This window comes from Notamacropus eugenii, chromosome 4, assembly GCF_028372415.1.
Source record: "Notamacropus eugenii isolate mMacEug1 chromosome 4, mMacEug1.pri_v2, whole genome shotgun sequence".
NCBI classification, from domain to species: Eukaryota; Metazoa; Chordata; class Mammalia; order Diprotodontia; family Macropodidae; genus Notamacropus; species Notamacropus eugenii.
The window spans coordinates 203,066,580-203,090,377 of record NC_092875.1 but is presented as its reverse complement, the minus strand read 5'-3'; positions in this window follow the sequence as shown (position 1 = coordinate 203,090,377).

Sequence of the window (23,798 nt, the reverse complement as noted above, 5' to 3'; positions counted from 1 at the left end):
AAACCATCTTCTACCCCTAATGGAATTAGACCATTTAAAAATTAAAAAGGGAAACTAGGAAATCATGTGCTCCATATACTAGTAGGAGATAAAACTATGGGACCTATTAGTAGGACAGACATTTGGTATTATTTCTATAATAGTCAAAAGGGGTTTTGATGGAGTTAGCCAGTCACAATGATTTTGCCTCTTCCTTCTTATAATAATAATTACAAGATTACTGTTTACATAACATTGACTATGTGGCAGGCATTGTGCTGACAGGCATTGTGCTAAGCATTCAACAATTATCTCATTTGATCTTCACAACAACCTTGGGAGGTAGGTGCTATTATTACCCTTATTTTACATATGAGAAAACTGAGGCAAACAGAGTTAAGTGACTTGCCCAGGACTGCACAGCTAGTAAGTGTCTGAAGCTAGTCAGTTCTTCCTGACTCCAAACCCAGTCTCTATCTACTGTGCCAATGAGCTACCCCATATCCATTTAGGAGCCAGGTGGTTGAGATTCTACATACTCCTTTGTTGGATTACACCACCATCTTTGGCCTCATTTGTTTACCATGCTCCTCCTGATTGACCAACCAGCATGAGACAATATTAGAGTTATTTCTACTATTTAATACATAGATTATTGCCTTTCACCTTAACAAGAGTTCTCATTACATAATGAGATATAGCATAGATCACCAATTTTTAGGCTGTAAGTTGCTACTACCACAGGAATAATAGAACTCTTTTGAGTTCATTTGGACCAAACAAGTGTTCAAGGTAAGACCAAATCACAAGGAAACATCTCCATAAATGCAACCCCTCTTGGAACTTGACTAGAAGTCCTCAGGTTCTGCATGTAACATTTACACAGCCTTCCATGCTTCCCACTGAACGTTTTAAATGGGTTGAAAGATCCAACAGACACCTTTCTTTAGTTTCATAAATAGGCTCCCACCTCATATTAAAGGCCTGAGTTTAATTTGTTTAATATTCCCAACACTAGCGATGCCTATTTAAGACATCCTTTTAAAAGTTTGTAACATTAATTTAATGGAAAAATGCCAATACCACTCTAAGAACTCTATTAGATTTTCTCCCTGTTAAATTTATGTTACTAACTTTTAATGGATGTTGTAATTAGATGTTATTATTAACAGGAATATTACCCAAATTAAAATCAGACCCTGAGAGAGACACAACTTACATTTACAAGTGCATAAAGCATTAGTATCTGGACGTTCTACATACAAGTCATGGGGCCAGATGGCCTAGGCTTTGCTCCCCATAGCCAGTTTCATAACCAGGCATACATAGTTCTCTTAGCATGCACCATCTGAGAAACAGTACAACTATTAAAGCGCCCACTTACGGAAGGAAGTGATGGCTTCTCCACTGACTTCAGCGGAAGAAGGGGGAGAGCCATCTTCCAATTTCACACTCAATTTAAAGGGTCACTTTCAACCCAGCCTGATTGGGTTCAGCAGTGTGAAATTGATTGTTTAGGTTGTAAAGCTTGCCTGCCTTCCTAGCCAATTTAAAAAAGGAGTCCACTAAGCTGCTAGCTTATTATGAGCTAGGGAGCTAGGACAGAAGACCTGCCATGAATTCAAAGCTACCAAACCTATCTTTTGGCAAATGAGGAGAAGAGACAAAGATTCTATTTAGTGTTGGAGGTAAAATCATGTTGGGGTGAGGTGTCCATCCCACATAGGATGCTAACAATTTTACCTTCGTCAGTGACCCTACTACCCTGCTGAAGGATGTGAGTTTGAAGGGAGCCTCAAATGAGGATTGGGACTAGGCCCAGAAGAGTTTCAATTGCTCTCAAACCCTTCCTTTTCTCTAAGTCATCTCATCATCAGTTCCCCTAATAACAATGTAAAAGCAATTTTCATTTTACAAATAACTTCATGGATACCTTTATAATAATACTAATTATAATTATCACCATTATCATTGTTATTTCAAGGTAAGAAGAAGGTTAATTCTAGAGGAAGTCAGAGTACCTGGGTTAGAGGACAGTAAGCACTTTTGAACCTGAAACTAGTCAGATAGCTATTGATTATAATGAAGTCCCACAGAAAGTTATAGAAAATTCAGAGAGGACAATGAAGTCATAGATAAATGAAGCATCATCAATTCAATCTGACAAATATTTATGTGTGAACATACTAGTCACTGAGGATGTAGCAACGTTTCAGTAAAGACCTTGCTCCCATAAAAATAACAGACATTTAGATCATACTTTCCTTATATCTCCTCACTTAAATCTCACAACAACCTTATGTGGTACCATTAAGCCCATTTTAAAGACAAAGGAACTGAGGTGAAGAAAGGTTAATAAACTGGTCTAATGCACACAGCTAGTAAGTATTAGAAGCAGGAATCCAATCAATTTCTTTGAGGTTCCAGGCCCAAAACGTGCTATCCACTGTTACATTACCTCTATATTCTAATGAGGAGGAAGACACAAACAAATTATCCTATACAATAACATGTCCTAACTGTTGGATTTATAGAACAAGGTGGTAGGTAGATGATTTTTGAGAATGGAAACTGTTATCTGTGATGGAACGTAAGGAACATGGAATGAAAAAGATGGTTTTTGAATTGAATTTTAAAAGATAGAGGAATACAATACTCAAAGAGTTTCAGGAAAGACATTCCAGGCATAGAGCATAAACCTTGTTCCCAAATGCACGAAGGTAAGAAACCTTAGTCTACATTCAGGAACAAAGATAAGTCCAGTTTGCCCAGAGGATGGAGCATGTGGAAGTCCTTTACGGTAAGCTCCAAACCATGTCTATCATAACCATATCTCTCACTACTCCAAGTCAAGTACTCTCTTGTGCAGCCAAATAGGACTGTTCACCGTTGCACAAATATGTCTCTATGAAATAGTGAAAATAATAATAATAGCACATACATGTGTGTGTATACATTACACATTATGGGGACAGCTAGGCAGCACAGTAGATAGAGTGCTCAGCCTAGAGTCAGGAAGAGTTGAGTTCAAATTTGGTTTCAGACACTTACTAGCTGTGTGATCCTAAGGAAGTCACTTAACCTTGCTTGCCTCATTTTCCTCATCTGTAAAATGAGCTGGAGAAGAAAACGGTAAATCTCAAATAGCATCACAAAGAACTGGACATAACTGAACAACTACATTTTTACATATATGCTTGTATGCACATATATGTATATGTATGTGTACATGCATTTATACACATACTTGCCACTTTACTTTTCTAATGCCTCAATTTTCATTTCTGTCAAAAGAGGAGTTTAAACTAGATGACTTCTAAGATGTCTTCTAACTCTAGATAAGATAATGAGTTATTTTTATTCTACACAGAGGTGATAGAAAAAAAGAGGAAGAAGAAAGAAAAGGAAATTGCTTCTAGAATCCCCAAACAAGACAACCTTCTCTTAAATTTTCAAGAACTAAGCTGCAGTGGTAATTTTCTTGAAAAACAATATGAAATAAAGGTCTCTCATTCTTTTAGGTTTTGCATAATTTTAAGGGTGCCAATGCTATAAAGACGTGTGTTGATATGATCTCCTAGGAGAAGTGGATTGTGTTTAACCATCATCTCACTACTGAAAAGTCAGTGTGAAAAGGCAATAACAGCATGAAGACCCTAATACTGAAAGGGCCAGGTTAGTGTGATCTTTGAGAGTGAGAAAAGGATGGAAATTACAAGAGACTTTTTATGCTAATTTAATTGCTTGATATTTTCTTTGATTGGCTATGACTGTATAAAGCACACAAACTACTAAAAGGAACGCGTTCTTATACTGAGGCAGAGAAGTGACATGATGGTCAGAGTTCCAGGGTTGAAGCAAGGAAGACCTAAATTCAAAAACAACCTCAGGCATTCACTAGCTGTATGACCTTAGGCAACTCAACCTTTGTCTGCCTCAGTTTCCTCAACTGTCAAATAGGGACAACAATAGCACATACCACCCAGGGATGATGTGAGGACCAATGAGTTAATATTTGAAAAGAGCTTAGTATAGTGCCTGACACAAAATAGGTGCTAAATAAATTCTTATTTCCTTCCTTCCTTCAAGAGGATTTGCATGCAAGGCAACCAAAAGTATTCAGAATCATGGAACCTGAGATCTTTAGGGGACATCAGTTACATTTCATCCAATCCTTACCTGAACAACAATCTCTTATACAGTATCTCCAAAAAGTTGTTCATCAAATTTTGCTTAAAAACCTCTAATAAAATGGAATTCTGCCTCCTGGAGCAGTCCTTTCCACATTAGGACACCTCTTTTTTAAATATATAATTTATTTTTCAGTTCTTAACATTCACTTCCATAAGAATTTGAATTCAAAATTTTCTCCCCATCTCTCTCCACTGCCCACTCCAGGACAGCATGCACTCCATCCACCCCTTCCTCCAGTCTGTCCTCCCTTCTATTACCCATCCTTCTTCCATCTGCCTTCCCGTCTATTTTCCTGTGGGGCAAAATAAACTTCTATACTCCATTACCTGTATAGCTTAATTTCCAGTTATATACTAAAACAATTTTTAATATTCATTCTTAAAGCTTTGAGTTAAATATTCTCTCCCTCTCTCCCCACCCACCATCACTGAGAAAACAAGCAATTCAGTATAGGTCATACATGTGTAACAATGCAAAGCACTTCCATAATAGTTATGCTGTAAAAAACTAACTACATTTCCCTCTGTCTTATCCTGCCCTTCATTTATTCCAGTTACTCCCTTGACCTGTCCTCACACAATAGAGTTTGCTTCTGATTATCTCTTTTCCCAATTTGCTTTCCCTTCTGTTATCTTCCCTCTCCTATATCCTTCCCCCCTGCCTTCCTGCAGGGTAAAATAGATTTCCATATCCAATGGAATGTGTGCTATTCCCTCCTTAATCCAAATCCCAAGAGAGTAAGGCTCAATTGTTTCCTTTCATCTCCCCCACTTTCCCCTCCATTGTGAAAGCTCTTTTTCCCTCTTTTATGTGAGATGATTTGCTACGTTTGCTACTCCTCCCTTTCTCTTACTCCTAGTACATTCCATTCAACAGTAAATTTTATGTGTTTTAGGTATTCTCTCTTCATATTCAGCTCATACATATATATATATGTATATACATATATATACATATATATACACATATACCCATGTACATACACATACCTACATATATATAATATACACATACATACCCATACACACACACACACACATATATGTGTGTGTGTGTGTGTTCCCTCTAACTATCCTCATACTGAAAAAAGTCTCATGAATTACAAATAATATCTTTCCATGTAGAAATGTAAATAGTTCAACTTTAATGAGTTCCTTAAGGCTTCTCTTTCCTGTTTACCTTTTCATGTTTCTCTTGATTCTTGTATTTGAAAGTCAAATTTTCTATTCATCTCTGGTCTTTTCAATAAGAATGTTTGGAAGTCCTCTATTTCATTGAAATTCCATTTTTTCCCTGAAGTATTGTACTCAGTTTTGCTAGGTAGATGATTCTTGGTTTTAATCCTATCTCCTTTGACTTCTGGAATATCATATTCCAAGCCCTCCAATTCCTTAATGTAGAAGCTACTAAATCCTGTGTTATCCTGATTGTATTTCCACAATTCTTGAATTATTTTGGCTTTTCGGACCTCTTTTGCCATTTGAGTTAGTCTATTTTTAAAGGTGTTATTTTCTTCAGCATTTTTTTGAGTCTCCTTTAGCAAGCTATTGACTACTTTTCATGATTTTATTACATCACTCTCATTTCCCTTCCCAATTTTTACCCCACCTCCCTTACTTGATTTTCAAAATCCTGTTTGAGTTCTTCCATGGCCTGAGACCATTACATATTTATTTTGGAGGTTTTGGATGTAGAAACCTTAACTTTTATGTCTTCCTCTGATGGTATGCTTTGTTCTTCCTCATCCAAAAGGATGGAAGAAAATACCTGTTCACCAAGAAAGTAACCTTCAATAGTCGTATTTTTTTCTCCTTTTGGAGCATTTTCCCAGACTGTTACTTGACTTCTGAGTCCTTTGTCAAGTGGAGGGGATACTTTAGGGACCTCCAAGTTCTCAGCTCCTCCAAGGAGGCACAATCAAGGGAGAGGAGCAAACTCCTCTCCTGCCCTGCACTCTGATCTGTGAGCAGGATTCTCTCTCCAGGGCCTCCACCAGCTTCACCACACCAGTGCCTCTCCTCACCCCAGGACTACTACTCAGGAATGAGATCTAGATCAGCAGCTCAATTCCCCCAGGGTCTTTAGGCCAAGGGCTCAAAAAGTGGATGTTGCTGCCACAGTGGCTGCTGCTGACCTGGGGTTAGGGCTGGGGTCAGACTGGGCTCCCTTCTCACTGGTGAAAGAGTTTTCTCACTGACCTTTGAAGATGTCTTTGGCATTTGTGGGTTGAGAAATCTGGGAACCACAGCTGCTACCTGTGATTCCATGCCCTGAAGCTTGCTCCAGTACTGTCCTTGCCTTGCTGTGTGGCTAAGGCTGGGCTGCACTTTGCCCCAAGCCTGGTGCCATAGACCTTTCCTGTTAGCCTTCCAGGCTGTCTTGGGATGGAAATCCCTTTCACTCTGTCATTTTGTGGCTTTTGCTGCTCTAGAATTTGTTTAGAGTCATTTTTATAAGTATTTTATGGGCTTTGTAACAATTCTTAATCACTAGAATTATATATATTAATATATCCTAAATCTGTCATTCTTCTTCATCTCAGTTTCTGCCCTCAGCAATCATGCAGAAAAAATCTAATGTATTTTCTATACAATAGGTCTCCTAGCATTTGAAGATTGCCTTCCTACACCTGGCTAAAACTTGTAATGGAAGCCAGGTGTAATGGCATTTTCCTGTCATTGCTTCTACTAGGGCAAGATGAGGATGGTGGAACGCTTAATTTCAGAGACTTTTCAGCTGGGTTGTGTCATTTGTGTGTCTGCAACAAGTCCAGCACCAGCATCAGAAGCTGAGGGCTACCAATCTACCTAGAAGGGGAAAAACTGATCCAGGTCAGAAAAAAACAAAGCATGTTAAATCCACTACACTGATCAGTCGTGGAATCAGGGCCCTGCATAGCAATTACACTTTTAACCTGGAAGAGATAGGATGACAAGTCTCAAAAACAAACAAATCCCAAAATTATATATTGGAAACCCTGTGAACTAGGGTGGGCAAAAATTTTCAACCTAAGTAGGGTCTCAGACATGCATTTGAAACATGAATTTGAAATGCTCTACCACTCAAACTATATAACTGGATCTAACGACATTAGCACATATGAACACAGTGGACGTTTTTATTTTCATTTTTAAAAGAGGGAGATTTTAAAATCCTTTTCTTAAAGCAATGAACTCAAAGCCTCATAGATATTTTTGAATGGGGGGACAAAAGGAATTTCAGATCTGTGTTTTCATAATTATAGGGAACTCAAGATATATTCCTTCCATAGATACAAATAAACTGCTCCTCAGTAAGTTAGAGCTCTAAAGAGTTCCTTGAGGACCCTGAGAATTTGTGACTTGCCCAGGGCTACAAAGGTAGGATATGATAGACTTAGGATATGAGCAGAGGTCTTTTAGAGGCCCTATCAACTATATCAATCAGTCTCCAAAAATAATAAGAAATAATCCAAATTCATATCTATTTTGCTTTGGACCACATTATGTGATAAAACAAAGAAATAAAAATACATTCTTTCCTATTTTTGTTTTCCTCCGGATTAATATTAAAATTCGTTGGTATTTTTTTCCCTTAGGGCACAATAACTGAGACCTATATCATTTCCTTCAGAATTGTTCCAGGTAAATCCCATATTGGTTGGGGATTTTAAATTTGCCACAGCAAATTGACAAAATTGATAATCTGCATGTGGATGATCAATATTAAACTTCTTCCAATAGCCTTAATTAGTTTAAGAAAAGCCAATTACGTTCATCATATATTTGACATATTTGCTAATGAACTACTTCTTCCTAGGTGGCAGAAGCAAATCAGAAGGGACGCATTGTTCTAACACAGACCTGAAGTTCAGATATGTCTCAATGACTAAAGCATATCAGTATTTCAAGAGAGAGCTCATTTCTCCATGGTTCCTATTATTTGTCTACTTCCTTTGAGTAGTTTATTGTTAGTTTCATGAGGGTTAAAGAGAAGCTATAATCTCTATATCAAAGGAAATGGCAGCCAAGAATAGTGTAAATAATAGTCATCACTAGTCGAGGTGTGTCAGTCTCCAGTCTCCAGGTGCCTTTCTTTAGTGATGTTGCCAGCCAGTTACAGCAGAAAGAATGGTGGCATTCAACAGAAAAGCCAAACTGGATCATTCTTTATGCCCAGTTAAACAACCCCTCCTGCAATCAAGAACAGACACACACACACACACACACACACACACACACACACACACACACACTCGAATTGTACCCTTAGCTAATAAACTAAATGCATAAATGAAATCTATTTATATCACTTTTTAAAAAAAATCTCACAGACTCATTACAATCATAGTAGTTACTTTAAGAAATTATTAACAATGTTCACGTTAAATATTCTGATCAGAGCAGGCCATAACTTCCACTGGGGGGAAAATCAGTTTTGATCCTCCACAATTATTTTTTTCTTATTTTAATCACAGGAACTAAATAAACTATTCAGAATATACAAACTAACTGACATACAAAAACTAGCCTGAGGCAATAAACACATCTTCAATGTGTATATTATTTTAATCCTGTCTCTCAGGAGTTTTTTTGTTAGTCTTTTCAGAAATGCTTACTTCAAATATGAATTAACCTAGCTTACAGAACTCTATTTTCCTCCATTGACATGGAACTAGCAACGATTCCCAAAGTGAGGAAATATTTGTCTGGCTTTCTATCTACCAATTCTTCCATCCATAATTCCCCACCCCACCCCCCCACCCCCCCACACACACACACAGACACCATGAAGATAGGTCTGTTTATTTTAAATATTCAATGAAAATGGTACTATAACATGAATAGTGGTTTAGGGGAATAATGTTTTGTAAATGTCTTGCTAAATGAGTCTGCATGCATATATCAAGCTTGAAATTCACATTCCAAGAAGGGAAGAAACTATATTTGCCCTAGATGTTAACAGGATGTGAAGTACATTGGTACTCTGCTATATGATGTCATATGTATGAATTCTCTCTCCAATAGTTTATAATCATTACCCTTACATGAATTTATAAACCATTTGACTCTTGCCCATGTCCTTTACTAAGCTTCCATTCAAGTTTTACTCAACATAGTGGTAGCCTTTCTCTTGGCATCACGTGGATATCCTTGGAAAACAAGGAACGCGCATTGGTATGTGACCAGCATACATTTTTTTCCAGCCCCAAATCTCACTGAAGTCTTTTGATGACATCTTTTACATTACTTTTGCTGTGTGATTCTTTATGAGTAATATGTGGTGGCTGATTTAGTCCCATCAAACACCTCTTCATTGTCCTTTGTAAAACTTTCAATTTAATTTACTGGGAGAGCATTAAGGTTAAAAATATAGGACTTCGTTTCAAGGAGAAATGTGAGATATTTAAAGAGCAGATCACTTTACTCTTCTATTAGTACACTGATAGAACTAGTCCTGTGGGTAAGCCAGACTACTTCAAATCAGTGTCACTTTGGACAATAGGCAATCTTCATCCACTTAGGATATCTTGTGTGGAAAGTTACTGTATATCAGATTTTTAGGAGTGATCATAGACTTATTTCCTTTAAAAGACTTTTCAAACTATATCCTTTTTGAGAGCTATATGAAATTACATGTACCCAAATGCTTTGGGACCACAGAGATTCACTCATTGGGACAGAGGGAAGGGCAGAGTTGAATAGACAAGTTAATTAAATGAGAGGGAATTAATAAATTAACCAACATGCTTAGGGTGTGCCAAGCACTGTTCTGGTGCAAGGGATATAAAGAAAGAGTGAAATAGTTCCTCCTGTCTAGGAGCTGACATCCCATGAGGAGAAATAAAAGATCTAAGCATAAATAAATACAGATTGTATGCAAAGTAAACAGAAGGTAATTTTGTGTTTGAGGGGAGAGGCACTAGTAAAGTGAAGGATTAGAAAAAGACTGATGTATGAGATAGTATCTAAGCTAAGATTTGAAATAAAGTAAGGATTTTTAAGAAGCAGAGAGGAGGAGTGAACAAATCCTAGGTGTGGGGACAGCCCAGAAATGAAATGTGTGTGTATGGAACAGCTTAAATAGGCTAATTTGGTTAAAACATAAAGTGCATAAAAGGGACTGATATATAATGAGTCTGGAATGACTGACCACAACCATATTATGAAAGACTTTAAATGACAAAACCAGGGATCCGTATTTGATCCTGTAGGACATAGGGAGCCATTGTAGCAATTTGAGCTGGGGAGTGATGTGGTTGGATCTATGCTTTATGAAAATCACTTTGGCAACTTGTGGATAGTAGATTGAGGAGGGGAAAGACATGAGGCAGGGTGACCAATAAGGAATATGTTGTAATATTCTTGGCAGGAGGCAATGAGGATTTGAAGTAATTTGACAGCTGTGTAGCAACAAAGTAAGGAGTGTTAACTGTATTGTGGAGTTAGAATCAACAAAAGTTGGCAAGCAATTAGAAATAAGAAAGATTGAAGAACTCCGAAGTTGTAAACATTGATGGAAAGGATGGTGGTACTCCAGAAATAAGGAAGTTAGAAAGAAAGTGGGTTTAAGGGGAAAGATGAGTTCTATTTGATACATTCTCTGTTTGAGACATCTATGGAAAATATAATTCAAAATGCCCAACAGTATTTGGTGATGAAGATTCAGAACTCAGGAGACAAACAAAAGATAGTTCTGAGAGTCATCTGCATAAAGATGATAATCCCATGGAACCTAATGTAATTGCTGAGAGGAAAGGAGAGAGAGAGAGAGAGAGAGAGAGAGAATATTTAAGAAAAGACGAGGCAGTATGGTACAGTGGAGAAAGCAATGAATTTTGAATCAAAGAATATACATTAAAATCCTAGGTTAGCCATTTGGCAATACTATGGCATCTTTCTGGACCTTTACTTCCACTTCCAGCTCTAAATATACGATCAGATTATCTACAATAAGAAAATTGTCTTTTTCTAATCTCTTACTTTACTAATGTCTCTCCCCTCAATCACAAAATTACCTTCTGTTTACTTTGCATACAATCTGTATTTATTTATGCATACATCTTTTATTTATCCTCTTGGGATGTAAGGTCCTAGAGAGGAGGAACTATTTCACATCCAAGACAGAGGCTTGGAATACAGCCCCAGGTAGGAACAGGATATGGATGATGGATGATGAAGTAGCAAAATAGCCACCAGACAGGAAGAAGAGAGACCACTATAATGAAAACCCAGAGAGGAGAGAATAACCAAAAGAAGTAGTTGGTCAACAGTGTCAAATGCTGCAGAGAAAGCAAGAAGAATGAAGATTAAGATTGGTAACTTTGGAAAGAGCAGTCTCAGATCCTCTGCTCCAAAGAAAGGAGTAGTGTGGGAGGCTTAAGGAGACAAAGGAAGGTTTTCATTGGCAGTGAGATAGTCTATTAGGGATGAGCAAAAAAGGAGAAAAAGTATAGACATACAAGAAAGCAAAACAAATAAGTCCTTACCCTCAAGGAACTTAAAATTTAATTATGGAAGGCAACATAATTTGGATAGATAGATAGATAGATAGATAGATAGATAGATAGATAGATAGATAGATAGATAGATAGATGTAGATATACAAATAATTACCTTTATAGAGCTTGCATTTTAATTAGCAAAGGCAATATATGTATGTATGCATGTACACCCAAGATTTGGAAAGCAGAAGAGCAGAGGGAAGTCAGCTCCTTCCTAATCAGAGTTTAGGTTCCAGGGCTAAGAGTACCAGTTTCAGTAGGAGGAGAAGGCAGGTGTATGAGTGGGATGACTTGGATATATTGTACCAGTAAAAGCCAGGTGAGTTTATGTAACGTAAATTTGTAATAGATTCAGTCAGCACCATTGTCAAAATTTCCCTAATACCATTCAGCAGCAAGTGAGTAGGAACAAAGAAAATGGATTGTGGATGCAATCCAAAATTGAGGTTTGACAAGGTATAAACAGTATTAGGACAAGGGATTCACTATAGCTGTTGGATTCATTGTAGGTGGAGGATTGTTGTCCAACAGTGAGAGCACAATTCAGATAACATAAATTTGTAGCACATCCAGTTGGCATAGCTATGTGGCTTCCTCCACTGGTATTCAACCAGCATATAAATTTGGAAATGACTCCAGTGACAGTATTCAGGCATTGCCTGTTTTTTAGAGTAGAATCTATTTCTCTTATTTTTGGTTACTTTTTCATGATTCTCTATATCCAATGCCTCTTGAATCTTGAAGCAATGTGTTCATGGGCATGAGGCTTCTACATATTCTACATTTTTGACATCCTTTGTTTCAAACCATGTTTGCCAACAAATCTTTTATTGTCCTCTCCTGTGGTCATTTTTCCATTGAAGTCACGAAACATAGATTATTTTGTGCAGATTCTATCAGATTCTTCGTAGAATTTTTCTTCATCTTTCTTCTTCATCTTCATCTACAAAGATACGGACATAGAAGTACAATTATTTTCATCCTTTTTGCAAATGCTAATTGTGAGTCCTCCAATACAAGATGAACAAATATCACATGAAATGAAGTTTCTTGCTACTTTTCAGAATATTGTGAAACTTTCAGCATCCATTCTGGTTTTTGCTTCTTTAAGGAAAACATGTAAATTGTCCTGTCATCCCACTGAAATTTCATTTTTCTCTTCTGTTTTCATTGAAGTGAGAAAGTCAGGTTTGATTTTGTTCAGTGCTTCAAGGAGTATTTCTATTCACTCGGCACTGGACAATGATTTCACATAGCACCAATAACTAGATTAACCTTTAAAGATTATTTTATAGTGATCATCTCTCTTCCTCCCCTTTACCACTCCGTCCATGTCACTGTAGAAGCATAGGGTTTGTATAAGATGATTGTCCAGTTTATGTTATTATATAAGATTATAAAGTTATTATTCTTCTTCTTCCTTATTTCATGAGTTGTCATGACTAAAGAGCACATGATCAGATGGTCAGCCTATTGGTGATGAATAACTCAGTATCTAGCTTCGTTAATAAAGCAGACCTAGATTCTTCTTGAAATCACAACTGAAACTTTTCCAAACTATAGAAACTACAAAAACTTGGGATCCATGGTTACATCTACTGCATGATCAGGCAACAGATTGGCACTTTCTGGAAAGGACTAAATGCATAGCAAAAAAGTAAGACCATTACATCATCATGATTGTTGGCTCTCTTTAATAACTACAGTAGGTATAGTGAATTTTTGTAAGCTTTTTTCATAATTGATTTCAAGTCTATTAAGACCATCCCATTTGCTTACACTTTTTTCTCACCATGCTTGCATGGGTGTTACATGACTGACTTGCAATTGGAGCAATGAAAGTCATCTTCGGTTGATGGCATTCTTTCTAGAAGTTTTCTAGTCTCTATTTATCATGTTGCATTTTCATTTTAAGACTACAGGTATTCTTCTAAAAAACATGGAATCTGAATCTTTGATTTACAATCTTGAGACAAAAACATCAGACAGATAGATATTAGTGTACCTTTAGTCATTGCCGTGTTCCTATGTCAGGATGATGAACACTAATGATGTCAGGATGTGAGAAGGCTCTTGATGTTTGAAAGAGTGACTTCAGGAGATGAGGCAGTTCCAAGTACTCTGGGTAGCATTTCCCATATGCAAAAGTCAAGCGTGTTGATATTCTGTCATTTCAGTCATGTCCAACTCTGTGACCTTCTTTGGGGTTTTCTTGGCAGAGATACTAAAGTGGTGTGCTATTTCCTTCGCCAGATCACCTACAGATGAGTAGACTGAGGCAAACAGGGTTAAGTGACTTGCCCAAGGTCCAACAGTGTCTGAGGTCGGATTTGAATTCAGGAAAATAAATCTTCCTAACTTCAGATCCAGCATTCTACCCAGTGTAATTCTGGTCTAATTTATATTCATGTACAGGCCTTCCTCATATATCAAAGGTTTTAAGTCCTTCATTCTCAACTCATTGGAGAACCAGTGGGCTTCACCAACCACATTTCCATAAAAATGAGGGATGCTAAAACTACCATCTTTATCATGCCAGTAGGAATCTTTATGAAGCATGGCAAATAGCATCCACCAGGTCTTTCAGGGCTCCCTTCAGCACATGCACAGTCACTGAAAGACAATGAAAATTTCTTTTTTCCAGGGGAGACCAGAATTGGGCTTTCTATTCTTCTTCAAGTGGAATCTGAGAGACTAAGGCAAGATACAATTTTCTACTTTCATTTGTCCTGAGGCAATCAGTGAGAGGTCCAGAGATTCATAGAATCATTGAATTTTAGTGGATTACTAAATCAATATGAGTCAACAGTATGGTGTGGTAACCAGGAAAGGGATTACAATCCCTGGCTTTATTGAGAGGCATAGTGTCAAAGCTGAAGGACCAAATAGTCTCACTATACCCTGCCTTGGTCCAAACACATTTGGGGCATTGTGCTTAGTCCTGGGCACCAACCACATTGTAGGAAACACGTTAGTGATCTGGAGACCATTCAAGGAAGAGTGACTTCTAGAATTCTGAAGGGTCATGAGTTGATGCTCATTGAAGAAAATTGGAATTTTTAGCCTGAATTGATTGGGACAGAGGAGTGGAGGATGACCACTGTCTTCAAGAAGAATTAAATTGGTTCTGCTTAGAATAAATGTGAGATGTCCACATAATCTTAATGTAGTTTCAAACTCAAATAACTTTTAATAGCTTAAAACTGCAATAAGATTTGGGTACATTCTGCAAATTCATGCCATATTAGGACAGGCTGCTCCTGAAGGTAGTGAATTTCCTGACATTGGAGGTCCTTACAGAAATCTAAATGAGCACTTGATGAGCTTTGATAAAGGGAGTTTTTATTCAGATGAGAAGTGGTCCATGTGACCTCTGAGGTAACATCTGACTGAAATTCTGTGACTTGGACCTGGAAGAGACTTGAGAGAGGTCACTTGGCCTAACTCCTGATTTTACAAGTTGAAAAATAATGGTCCAAAGAAATAGGTGACTTGTCCAAGGAAACTGAGACTAAAGAAAAGTGTGAAGATGGTAAAAGACTCTGTAGCTGCTCTCAATGAGTTCCTCACCCAGCACTATATCCTGGGGTATTAAAAAATTAGCCTATCTATCCACAAAATCTGTTTTGTATAGTATTAGTAGTAGTAGTAACAGTACTATTAATAATACTAATAACATTGATGTGGCTCTTTAACTCACTTACGTATGCTTACCTCTGTTTTCTTAACTGTAAAATGGTGATAATATGAATATGTACCTCACAGAGCTGTTGTGAGGATCAAATGAGAGTTTTATAAAGCACTTAGCACAGTGCCTAGCACTTGGGAGGTACCTAATAAAATGCTTTCTTCTTTCCCACCACTCCCCCCATTTCATCAAAACTACTTGGTACTGGTGGAAAGACTTAACCATTGGTCAAGGGAATTAAGTAAGTAGCCATAACCCAGAAGCAACATAGTATACTACAGTTTGATAAATTCAAAACACAAACTAATGGGTCAAGGACTCTTAGACTTCATAAGAACTACCAATAAAAGTGGAAATTGAGTTGTCATAATGACGTTAGCTTGTCTTCATACACCCTACGCCACAAGAAACTCCAAGTGGATATTTAGCCTAAACACAAATCATTTTTAATGGAGAAAAATGGAAGGAGATATCTTTAATAAGTATTGCTATATGAAGAATTCTGAACAAGGGATAGAGATGATCATAAAGAATAAAATAGAGTTCGATGGTGTAATTTTTTTAGATTGATCTCTCTTGAATAATCATGTATTTCACTGAGAAAGTCTGGTAATGCTCTGAGCATAGATATAATTGATGCAATATAATTTGCACAACAAGTTTCTGGAGGACCTTATAAACTGAAGGGAAATCTTCTATTTGTACTTTGCAGTAGATTCCTTCCATAGCATTAATAAATGCCTTTGTTGAGCATATATTGAGGGGAATTTATCTTCTTTTTTTTTGTCAATCTGATACATCCCAAAGTCCCATTCTCAGAATAGTTTTTAAATGAATAAATTAAAATATATATGATACTGATAATATTGAAATAGTAACCAAAATATTTTTAAACTGAGTTCAAAGACCCTAAATTAAGAATTCCTGGTTCTAGCTCAAATTTTTTCATGTAAATAATTAGAAGGTATTTGAACAAAATGATCTTTGGGGTTGCATTTATCAAAGAATCTTCAATGATTTAAATATAAACTATGTCTATGTTTTCTCTAGCTATCATAATGTGTTTTTTGTAATAAAGAAACAATGTGTTCTTACATTCTTAACACTTTCCAATTAATTGGTTATTCTAAAGATATAACGTAGAGACATAATAATATATATAATATAATAGTATATAATAATATATATTGTAATGTAGAAAATGGTTTGTAAAAAGTTGCCATGTTTCCTATGCTGAAAATTCCCTAAGTACATGGCTCATTCTAGTTAAGATTTTATAAAGATGAGAGTTAATAATAATAATATCTGGCATTTTTCTAGTACTTTAACATTTGCAAAATGCTTTACATATCCTAGCTCATTTGGGTTAGTTACATATTATCTAAGCCACCTTTTGGGGATATCATTTTTTCACATTTTTTAAAATTTTTCTAGTCTGACATATCATGCAATATGATCCCCAAATGCTTTCAAGATTGTGTTGTCTCAAGCACAATGTCTGCGGGGTGTAATTGGTTTGCTTTTGGAATTGGAATTGGAAATTTTCCCAACTTTGTTTCTCTAAGTGCCATTTCTAAATCTTCATTACACAGGGAAAGGAATTGCCATCTCACAAACATGATCCCAGGTCCAGGTTCTAAAGTCTATTCCTCTTGATGGCTTGACTTGGTTCTGCAGCTGGACCTTCCTCCAGTGTGCACCACCATGTGCTTCTGCTACAAGAAGCCTTATTCATGTGCAGAGAGTATCAAGAGATGGAAATCTATGAGTCTAGTGATTTAAAATTTAAAAAGCTTTTGCTGAAATAAAATATATGCAACTAAATCAGGTTATTTTTCTTCCTGAAACAGAGAAGGAAAGAGATGACAAAAAGGTACATGGTCTGTGTTGGGGGGAGGGGGTTGTTATTGTAATAGTATATACCTATGTGTGTGTGTGTGTGTGTGTGTGTGTGTGTGTGTGTGTGTGTGTGTATGTAAGTGAGTGTGTATGTGGCAGGCAAGAAATTTTTAATGCCAGGAGGAGAGAAAATTAAAATAATTTTTTTTAAATCCCAATAAGCCATGTGACAAAGGAAAGAGCATTATATTTAGAATAAGATCTAGATTTAAATTTTATTTCTGCCACTGATAACTATGTAATCTTATACAAGTAATTTAATTTCTCTAAGCCTCATTTTCCTTAACTGCAAAAGAGGGGAGAAGATATATTATCCCTAGTGTCCCTTTTAGTGCTAACAATCTATCATTATTTCTGTGAATTTTGTATAATCTCTTGTCTGGGATTGTCCCAGCAAAGTATTTTCTCCATGAGTTGTTGACCTGAACTAAGGATCAGCGACCAATATACTCAAACACCAGAGGGTATCACTTCCTACTCCCTATTGCTTTTAAGAATCTGTTTTGTAAAAAAAAAAAAAATCTTCCTATCACCACTTTTTAAAAGCTAATGCCCTTGAGAACTGTGTCATCTCCTCAGGAAATGGGTGCTTTGTTGCACAAAAGAGGGAGAAAAGAAAGATAATATTGGAGCATGAAGCACAATAGGAGAAAGGGTCTGAAATCAATCATTGCAGGGTACTTTGGACAGTCAGTATGAGGACCAGCACCTTAAAAAGTTGACAGTGAAACAGGAGTTGCAAGATAAGAACAAAAACACTTTGCTTACTTCTAAATTGTGATTACAGACACCCGTGGGGGTCTGTGATAACAGAATCAGGGGACTTACCACGCTACCATGCTGATAATCTTAAGTATTTGAGGTAAAACACAATCACTCCCCAAAGTGCAAGGGAGACACTCATAAAAAAACAAGTGGTGGGGAGAAAGAGGCAGAAATGCACATCAATGTACCACTTTGGCTGATATGCCTTCTTAAGATGCTATCCCTGGCTCAGGATAGCACCTGAGAGAATGAAAAGTAGTCATTTTGCAAATAGTTTGAGGGAAAAAATGTTATCCCTGCTGGCCTAAATTGTAGCCAGCCTGAGGAATGATGATATGCTTCACTTACACTATTGGTCCTACTAACCCACACACATTCACAGACACAAAGCCTGCCTACTATAATAGTACCCACTTATATACCCCTAAATAGCTTTTAATTTCACCACAGTTCAGAAAACAGGTGAAGTTATTTCAATTTCTTTTTTCTTTCTTTCCTTGAATACTGTTTTCTTGAGGCTGGTGAATAGATCTTAACTTGGCCTAACCAAAACAACAACAAAACCCACACAGTTCTTCTTTAGACTCAGGCCGACGAGTAGGTGCTTATTTTCATGGCGGATGCTGCATTTTTAAAGATTGTAGGCCTTGTATGCATTATGATACACAAAACAAGCTCACCAAGGGTCTTTTTTTTTTAAATTGGACTTATGATTTCATTAATGTAAGGAGTGACTGATAAAGAAACTCTTTCTGCCAATACGGATGGTCATTTGCTCTGACTCTCAGTCTTGGAGCTCTGTGCAGTACTGAGATGTTAGGTGACTTTCATGGAGTAAATGGTTAGTAGGCATCAGACATCCAGGTCTTCCTGAACCAACAGGCCACTCTCTATCCATCTATCTGACACTGTCTCTGTCTCAAATGAATCATTAAAATTAAATTGTTTTCATAAAGCAGAAGGGAATGGACTATAGAAGTGATGGAATGACTTTGAGTGAGCATTCAGTAAACATAAAACACAGCAGAACTGAGTTCTGCCTTCCATATGTTACCCACAACACTTATGAAAATTATGACTGACAACTTATCTCTGTTAACTAGAAAAATTCTGAATAATGAAGTGGATTGTTTCAATACCCAATCTCTTTCCAGATACTGAGCGCTTTGGCAAGTTGGGTCATGGCTTTCCAAGAAGGGTCAGAGGTTCCCACAGCCTGTGTTCCCATAATATGTTTTAATCATAAGGTAACCTGTAGTTCCAAGATGGCTACTAACATGCCATAACATTGATCCATTTAATTACATTCCACAATCACTTTTGGACTATAACAGAATAATGATGATTATCACAATAATACTCCAATTTATATGGTACTTTAAGGTTTGAAAACTGCTTTAGATGCCTTACTTCATTTGATGAGCTCCCACATACTAAAAAAAGAAAAAAAAATACTTTCATTAAGTTACTCCATTGATGTTACTAACTAGTATACCATATTGCAATACCATGATTAGATTATTTTCTATCTAAAAGAGCCCTCGGTATAATCTGTTTAGAAACCATTCATTCCATTGATTTTTCCTAAATAAAACCCTAGTGGCTTGAAAAAGTCAGTGCAGATGCCAGATGTGTATAATTTGCTGAAAAGGAATAGCTAAGGCAGGGAGAAACTACAACTTAGTATTTCTTTTTGTCTATTTTCCATCATTAAATCACCAGAGATTATTCATTCCCCATGGCCAACAAAAGAAACCTAAAAGAAACAGTACATAATAAATGTATCAATAAAGGAAACTAAGAAAGAGACAGTGAGAAAGGAAGTCCTGTATCATTCTTCCAATAAAAGTCTGCTGCTCGGTGATAGAGTCAATCACAAGAAGTTATGAGGGGAAAAAAGGAGAAAGGAGGAAAAAGATATATGGTTTCTATCTCAATAACATTTTTCTAAGCGGCATGTGGATAAAAGAATATAAAACCCTTCATCTCAACATACCAGAGCCCCTGTTTAAGACATTCACAGATTTTAAGAGAATCCTGAAAGAGATGCATAAACAAAAGGAAAGCCTTCCTTCTTACAGCTCAGAAATGGAGGCTGAATTACTATTCCTTTGTATCAAATAATATGGCATATTACAGTCAGCCCAGATTCCAGGAATAACTCTCTGAACTAAGCAGATATTTTAGCCAAAAAATAAAAAAAAAGACACAGAGAGAGCTACATTTCAATGCATTCACTGCTTCAGCAATTTTGTAAAATCTTAAGCCAAGCATTCCACAAAACCCAAATCATGCCTCAAAAAAATTTAATGATTAGGCACTTTGCCATTATAATACTAATAACTCAAGAGCGTTTCCTGTTCACTCAGTAATCATTATACCCCGTAGTAATTAACACCTTGCCCTTCAGACTTGGAGTTTATTTAATCCAGGATATGGTTATCACCTTGAAAACAGGAAGTACTCACAAGTAATCATCTAACCATATCCCTTAGGCCCCAGGTTACTGGGGTTCAACAGGCCAATGAAGCTATGGGTTTAGCTTTAAAAAACTGGGTGCCAGCTTGGTTATCATTTTCTACTGACCTCCTTTCTTTGGAGCAAAAAAAGGCAACAGAAATTTTAGTTCTGTGGGCATCATTGAACGTAATCTAGTAAAGGAAAACTTTATAAAGTATTATTTATTTATCCCCATTTAAAATACCTCTGTGAAGATATGCCATTTTCAGATTGCTGGAGATGAGGGAAAGAAGTTTCTTTACCCATACTTTATTTCCTGTAGCTTTCTTTTTAGGTGCTAAAGGAAAAAGATTTATGTGGGGTTTGAAGTAAACCTCGATAATCCCTTTAAACTGGATAACCTTTATGTCTGAAGGAACTCAGTTAATTAGGTCTGTTAATATTATGTGACATATTAGAGTGTAAACTAAAAAATGAGGATCAAAGCAAGACCACTCAATCCTGTGTAAGGAGAAAGCGATGACATGAAGAAATCAGTGTGACTATAGCATCCCACTTATTTGCGCTTAGGCTCAGAAATGTGGGAGGAGGTGATTTCTCAGTAGTGATACTGAGCAGACCTCTTGTCACTTACACCCTTTGTTCACATGGACTACACAGGTTGAACGAAACATATGGCTTTGGCAAAATCTCATCGACTGCTGAATCTGTCTTAGCAAAGAGAGTGGGCAGACTAAGCTACCTAAAAGAGATACTACAGATGAAATGCAATAAATATTCCAGCACCCAAATTGCAAACAAATTGTTAGAAGGAACATTGGAATAGAGAGATGTTGAATTTGAAGAAAGATGGAGGTGATTTCAACTTCTTTTATTTTTCACTAAAAAGAGTGGAGAAAGAGTTAAAAGTACAATAATGTGAAACTCCACTAATCCAGGGAAAATTAAGGGCAATACAACATTCCAAAATATGAAAAAGAAAAAACTACTCAGAATATTAGGTAATACTAAATAGCAATGCCAATGAATCTAAAGGAACAAACAGAAATCCGTTACTGGATCAGATTGGTTTGATGGATGGATGATATTCTAGAGAAGAAATGATATGTTCCTTTCTTTGCAAGGGAAATTTTGAAGAGAGTCTTTAAATCCATAGGGGCTGGCCCTAGTAGGTGCCTAATAAATACCTTGTCAAAACAATGAATCAAATCAGTCGATAAATATGTATTAAGCACCTACTGCAGAAGTAGCTTGGTAACTCAGTGGATAGAGTGCTGGACATGGAGTCAGAAAGACCTGAGTTTAAATCTGGCCTCAGGCACTCTCTAGCTGTGTGACCCTGGGAAAGTCACTTAACCTCTGCTTTCCTTTGATCCACTGAAGAAGAAAATGGCAAACCACTCCACTCTCTTTGCCAAGAAAACCCTATATGGGTTCAAGAAGAATTGTATTCAACTGAACTACTGAACAGCAATATATCAGTCACTAAGCTAACCTCTAGGGATGCCAAGAATGGCCAAAGTTAGTCCTTAACACATAACAAGAAGTTGAAAGGGAGGAGGGTAGCCATCATTGGGGCACGATGAAGTTCTGCCCTGTGCCTCCTCTTTAAATAGAGGATCTGAGAAGAGCTTTCAGTTGTACACCCTTCACCTTTTTCGAATCAGAGGGAGGGAGGGCTCCAAAGGACAGGGGTTACTAAGGAGCTGTGAGGGTCAAAATTAATGTGAACTTGCATGATGAATCTCTCTCTCTCTCTCTCTCTCTCTCTCTCTCTCTCTCTCTCTTTCTCTCTCTCTCTCTCTCTCTCTCTCTCTCTTTCTCTCTCTCTCTGTCTCTCTGTCTCTGTCTCTGTCTCTCTGTCTCTGTCTCTGTCTCTCTCCCTCTCTCTCTCCGTCTCCCGTCACACACACACACACACACACACACACACACACACACACACACACACACACACAAGATCTTTCTAGATACTTGATCTTAAACTGTACATAAATATTTCCCACACCATCTCTTTGGTCTTTTAAGCTTTGTTGCCTGCTACTGAACTCTGGAACCCTTTGAGGTGACACAGTTTTTGACGCTCTTGTTTTGAGCTTAACAAGTGAGTGAAGTCACACTACTGGCCAGCCTGAGTATGAGCAAAGCTTGTGTAACTAGTGAAACTCTTCCTTATTAGCCCTTGCTTTCACTCAAGGTGACGACCACAGAGCTCAAGAATGAGAGAACATGTCTTCTAGCGCCAAGGACCAGGTAACACCCATGGAGCCACAGAATGGGGAAGGCAGTCTACGCCAAGAGGGAGGAAGTCTTTCAAAAGATTCTTGTTTTCACTCCCACTGGGACCTAAGTAGCACATCAGTTTAATGTTTAAACTCAAGGTCATTAAACTTTTCAGGATGATTTCTGATTTTAAACTTGCAACAGAGGAAGAGTTAAACTAACCCCCAGTAATAATAGATGTTGTTGGCTTCAGGCGAGGTGCTGAGGTGTATCCTTTTGATTTAAACAACTTTTCTTTATTTACTGGAAAACTGGATTGGGATTAAACTGAAACCAAGCAAGGAAAATCAAACCACAGAATGCATGAGCATTACAGTTCAGAACTATGTAAGCTTGAAGCCTATTTTTCCCAGGCAAGGGACTCTAATGCACAGAGCACAAATGCAATTGGCCATCTGAAATTCACAGACCTACCCTGTCTTGCTCAGGTTTGGTGTGGGAACCAAAACATCTGCAGGAAAACATTTACAGAGACCTGTGATTTCTTCAACCATGTGTGTGGAACACATGCTTGAGAAACTGTTAAATGTAAGAGTGCATGGCTGCCTTGTCAAAAACGTATAGATCGAGTTGTTCCCTCTTCTTGAATATTTTTTAATTGGTCAATTAGTTCCATAAGGATATTTGGAAAGAAAATCATGAGCTCGTACTCAAGGATGAGAGTGCATGGGACTGTTTGAAATTGTCTGGGCTTTGAAAAAGCTGTCATTTAACTGAAAATGTAGACAGTGTCCACACACACACACACACACACACACACACACACACACACACACACACACACACACACACACACATATAGATCAGTTTGGTTATTTCAACTAATTACCTTGGATATTCACTGAACTGAGTCAATTCAATGATGGATAGAATATGTAATTGAGTTCATTCTATCAAACCACTTGTTAGTCAGTTTGTCTAAATAGTCAAGATACTCAAACCAGTTTGAGTGCCCCAATAGCTTAAGTCTAGACATTGCCTTTTTGTCGCTGATCAGAGCCCTGATTTTGTCTCCTTGGGTAGAAATTCTCTTCACAAATGTAGAGA